The sequence below is a fragment of the Dasypus novemcinctus genome, chromosome 13 (assembly GCF_030445035.2).
Source record: "Dasypus novemcinctus isolate mDasNov1 chromosome 13, mDasNov1.1.hap2, whole genome shotgun sequence".
NCBI lineage: Eukaryota > Metazoa > Chordata > Mammalia > Cingulata > Dasypodidae > Dasypus > Dasypus novemcinctus.
Genome location: NC_080685.1, coordinates 32,918,824 through 32,924,303, shown reverse-complemented (window position 1 = coordinate 32,924,303; position 5,480 = coordinate 32,918,824). Strand labels below are relative to the sequence as shown.

Genomic DNA, 5,480 nt, shown 5'->3' with positions numbered 1-5,480 from the left:
AGCCCTAAAACAGCAAACAGAATCTCCTGCCACTGTGGTGATGCAAAATCGCAGGACACTAAATATGCTAATAGTGGCACATGGAGGATTATGCCTGCTTCTCAAGGAAGAATGCTGTTTCCATGTAAATTGCTCTGAAATAGTCCAAGACAGCATTCAAAATCTGTAAGATGAAGCCCACCTACTATAGGAGGACGCAGCCTCTGAAGGCACCTGGCTTTTCCTACTCTTTTCATCCAGTATCCTTTTAGTAGGACCGTGTATCTTTAAAATTCTATGAGTTTGTTCTTCCAGAATCGACACCTTAGTTATACAGGGATTTCATCCAATGCCAAGCACAGTGCCAGACTCACCTTTCCCCAACGGTGATAGAATAACCAGAGACTTTGCACCTTGTCAGATACAGCCTACTCCCCCTAACGAGTGGGAATTAGCTACAGAAGAATGACCATCACCCTTCAGCTGCCCCTTAAGAATAAAGGTATGAACCTTCTGAGAGGGGAATGAAGGAGGATAGTTTAGGGAAAAGGAAGATGAACTGTGGCTGACCTGTATGGCCATGAAATCTCACCCAGACCCCTGCCACAAAGTCCTGTTCAGGTCAAGGGGAAGACCCAGATACTTTCAAAAGGCCTCACCTGTGCTCATTTTGGCAGCACATATACTAAAATTGGAATGATACAGAGAAGATTGGCATGGCTCCTCTGCAAGGATGATGCACAAATTCATGAAGCATTCCATATTTTTACAGAAAATAGGGAGAAGATGGTTGTGAGCCAACACCCATACGGGTGAAACATATAAGGTGGAAGTGTGTAGTTGTTCAGTAAAGGAATATGATGGTGTGTAGTGATACTATTGGGTTAAGTCATGTAGGTTTGACAGGGAATAGGGTGGGGAGGGTGGCTTGGATGGTCCATGGAACTGGGGGGAGGGTTGGGGGAGGGAACAGGTGAACACTGGGTATTGGCAGGTATGTGGTTGAAACTACAATGTTGGAAAAGCTCTTTTGGCAATATGACAAGGAAGGGTAACTGGTTTAGGATGTTTCATGGGGGAGCATTCAGAACAGGGAACACCAGGCGGAGACTTCTAGGGAGTGTATGAGTGATCATTTTGTTGTAGTGTGTTGTATTAGTGGGTGGAGACCCACATAAAGAGCAGGAAGGAGTTGGACTCCCATTCTAGGGAGGTCCTCTATGTTCTCAAACAGAGGCAGGAGGCTCTTGAGAGAATGGGTGGTGCCTAATAGTAGAGGACAGACCAGTGTGACAAGCCCTTGGTGTTGTTGCAAGTAACTATGAATCTTGTCCTTCAAGGAGTGAAACCTGGTGGTTGCCGTGGGCTCCAAGGGGAGAGGGAGGGAGGAACAGAATAGATGGAACAGGGGGTATTTGGGGACAAAGAAGTGTTCTACATGATCTTGCAATAATGGATACAGGTCATGTGAAATTCCATAAAAAATTTGTAGAAGTGTATTGGCCAAAATGTAAACCATAATGCAAACCATTGACCATGGTTAGTAGTTATGTTTCAATATTTGTACATCAGTTGTAACAAATATATCATCTGCATATAAAAAGGTTATTAATATGGGAAAGGGGAGGATGGTAGGTAAATTGGAGTCCCCTGTATTCTGTATGTGAAAAAAAGTTAAGACACTGGGGAAATAAATGGAAGAAAATGTCACCATACAAACAACAGATCTTACAGCGATGAAAGGCAAAAGTCAAAAAAAAAAAATTTAATATTTTTTGTTATTTTTTAATATCCCAATTTTTTATGTTAATTTTTAGGGCTTTTATTTTTCTGTATTTTATTTCTTATGTTAAAAACCGTAATTATTTCATTTCTTTATTTTTTTATTAATTGTATTTGGCTATTTTATTAGCTTCATTTTCAAAGAAGTTTTGGATCACAGAAGGGTTAAACTGTGGCAGCTGAGGATTATTGGTGTGGGGTGTCAGAGATGGGGGATACATGGGAGGAAGTTCACCTGGGCATACATATAAGGCATATAAATGTGTTCAAATGTTCATGGGGCATCATCAGAGTGGGTGAAAATTCACACTATAACCAAAAGAATATCAAATTCCCATCCTGGGGAACTCTGCCACATTCTCTAATGGAACGGCAATAATCCCCTAAGTACAGAGGCAATGACTAGTAAAGGAGGATGGTCCATTGATGGGCCCTTGATATTGATGACTATGTTCATGAGCCTTTGCTCTTGATATTGCAACTTAGCCTAGTGTTGTAGGGTGCCTAAGAGTTACCTACTGGGAGCCTCCTTGTTGCTCAAATGTAGCCTCTCTCTAAGCCAAACTCAGCATATAAATGCAATAACTTCCCCCCAGCATGGAACATGACTCCCAGGGATGAGCCTCCCTGGCACTGAATGATTTCTACCAAGTAACAACAAGCAAGGCAACTGGAAAAGAAGAAAAAAATCCTTTACCAAAAGGGGGAAATGTTAAAGACAAATGAGTTTACATGGCTATGAGACTTCAAATGAGTCAGGAGGGCACTCCAGAGTAATGCTTATGCATGTCTTAGCAGGATCTCATTGACAGCCAACGTAGATACTACACCAAATAGCAAGGCTCCTGAGGGCTCTGGAGACATCCAGATACTATAGGCAGGGCAGATAGCTCAGGAATTTGGTCCCTTGCCAGTGGGCCCTACTTTGGAATTTATGCTTCCCAGTGCGATAGAGTTGGACTCAGTTGTGTTTTCCCTACAAATGGCTCTTCTGTCCTTCTGTTTGAACTTATAATCAGTACTAAAGTTGGTAGGTATAGCAGTTTAATATTACTGATGAATTCCAAAAAGAAATATTGGATTATGCTTGTAATCTAATCTGTACCTGGGCGTGATTGAGTTATGATTAGGCGTTGAGTCCCCACCCCTTGGTGGATGGGGATTCACAGATAAAAGGCATGGCAAAGAACAGAGTTGAGGGTTTCTGATGTTAGAGTTTTGATATTGAAGTTTTTTGTTGTTGGTTTTTTTCAGCAAAAAATAGTGTTTATTTTGTGTGAAGAAACTTACAAAATACTGACCACAGGATAAATTTGCTAGTTGTACTTAGTAACTATTGTTCATATATTTTAATATTGTTATTTTCTATTTATCTAGTCTACTCCAGCTCTTATTTGGTTACTAATTTGCATGGAACACTATTTATCAACCTTTTGCTTTTAACCTACTTGTGTCTTTACATTTCAGGTGGCTCTTTTGAAGAAAATGAATATATGGCTCATACATTTTTATCCATTCTATCAGTCTATGTCTTTTGATTGGGGAGTTCAGCTTAAATCTTCAGCATCAAACTCCCATATCATTTATCTATTTGTTCCAAAGCGCAAGCAGCAAAAGAACAAATAGATAAATGATGTCGGAGTTTGATGCTAAAGATTTAAGCTGGAGCCCTGGAAAGTAAGCTCACAGAGGAAAGAGAAGCCAGCCCTAAGAAGAAAGGAATTTTGAACCAGGAGGAAAGCAAGCCCCAGGAACATAAGAACCCAGGAAGCCTGAACCCTCGCAGATGTTGGCAGCCATCTTGCTCCAAATAGACTTTGGTAAGGGAAGTAACTTATGCTTTATGGCCTGGTATCTGTAAGCTCCTACCCCAAATATATACCCTTTATGAAAACTAACCCATTTCTGGGATTTTGCATCAGCACCCCTTTAGCTGACTAATACAGTAGGTGTACATCCAAGAGACTACAATCTTTAAGCTGTCTATATGCCAGCTGGGCCCTGAATCTCAATAAAATTGCAACACCTACTCTCCAGTTCATTTGACTCACCCATGACATCTAACAAGAAGGAGATGATGGATAACCAACATACCAAGGAACCAAGAGTGTCTACAACTGCAAGCAAGAGAGTCCCATCCATTGGCCATATGGGATCAAAGGCCCCACCCCCTCAATTAAAGATGGAGTGAACAATACCATCCCAGAATCCTTAGGATTGGGAATGAACTGTAGACTAAAGTAGACTTACTTATATTCTACTATAGACTTATTGTGATTCTAGCAATGGAAGAAATATCATTGATGTGGAGAAAGTGGCCAATGGAGGTTCTTAGGGTAGGGAGAGGGAAAAACAGGTGTAATATGGGGGCATTTTTGGGACTTGGGAATCATCCTGAATGACATTACAATGACAGATACAGGTCATTATATATCTTGCCATAACCTACAGAATTGAGTGGGAGAGAGTGTAAACTACAATGTAAACTATAATCCACACTTAGTGGTAATGCTCCAAATTGTGTTTATCAATTGCAATGAATGTACCACACTAATGAAAGATGTAGCTAAGGTGGGGAAATGTGGGAGGTGTGGGGAGTGAGGCATATGGGATCCCCTATATATATTCTCTGTAACATTTATGTAATCTCAGTATCTTCAAAAAAAAAAAGAAAAGAAAATTAGAAGAAAAAAAAAGCCCTCACCATTGGCTCTCCTGAGAACTGACAGGTTGGGTAATCAGAACAGCAAATAGCTGAGGTCCCTCCCCCAACATTAAGAAGGGGAGAAGTGAATAATGGCTTAATAAGAGTGGCCGCACAAGCCTCAACACTCTCTCTCTGACTAGAGAAGACAGCACCTACATCTGGGATGCATAATTCTATTCTTTTCTCCCATTTCTCAAATAAACTACTAGCCTACCCTATGGCATGTTCTTAAATTCCTTTATGTAACATAGCCAAGAGTGTGGAGGAACCCATCAGCCTCCGACTTCCCCCAAATTCACTATCAATTATCCTCTCTCCTGTCTTGTGTCTTCAACTTCTCTCTCCTCTGAATTGTTCTCTTATCATACAAATTGTATTAGTCAGCCAAAGGGTTGCTAATGCAAAATACCAGAAATGTGTTGGTTTTTATAAGGGGCATTTACTTGAGGTAGAAGCTTACAGTTACCAGGCCATAAAGTGTAAGTTACCTCCCTCACCAAAGTCTATTGCCACATGTTGGAACAAGATAGTCCCCATGTTCATGTGTTCAGGCTTCCTGGGTTCCTCTTCCCAGGGCTTTCTTCTCTCCAGGATCAGCTGCTTTTCCCTCTCCACAAGGTCATCTGCAGATGATCAGGCCTCTGCCATATCTGCTTCTCTGTGTGTTTACTGTGTGCTTACTGTGTGTTTACTTCTCTGTGTGTTTACTTCCTGGGCTCTAGCTCAAAAACTCCCAACTCTGTCCTTTGCCATGTCTTTTCCATGTCAGTCCCCAGCCACCAAGTCCTACTGATGTCACCAATCAAAGCCTTAATCATTATTTAATCAAGAAGTGAAACCTGTGAAACCAATATAACTTAATATGCCCATAAGGACAGACCAGTTTATAAACACAACCAAATATCTATTTTTGGAACTCATAAACAATATCAAACTGCTACACAAACATAACTGAAACTCTTTTCCACTAAAAAAAAAAATACTAATAAATCCTGTGACCCCACTCTAGCTC

At 40.8% G+C, this 5,480-nt stretch overlaps 1 non-coding gene across 1 annotated transcript; it reads left to right on the top strand.

Annotated features, from left to right (window-relative positions):
* The first annotated feature begins 640 nt into the window (after positions 1-640).
* LOC111763705 (U6 spliceosomal RNA) lies at positions 641-747 on the top strand. The gene has a single exon (XR_002796524.1). It is a non-coding gene; the product is annotated as a U6 spliceosomal RNA (small nuclear RNA).
* Positions 748-5,480: the final 4,733 nt, after the last annotated feature.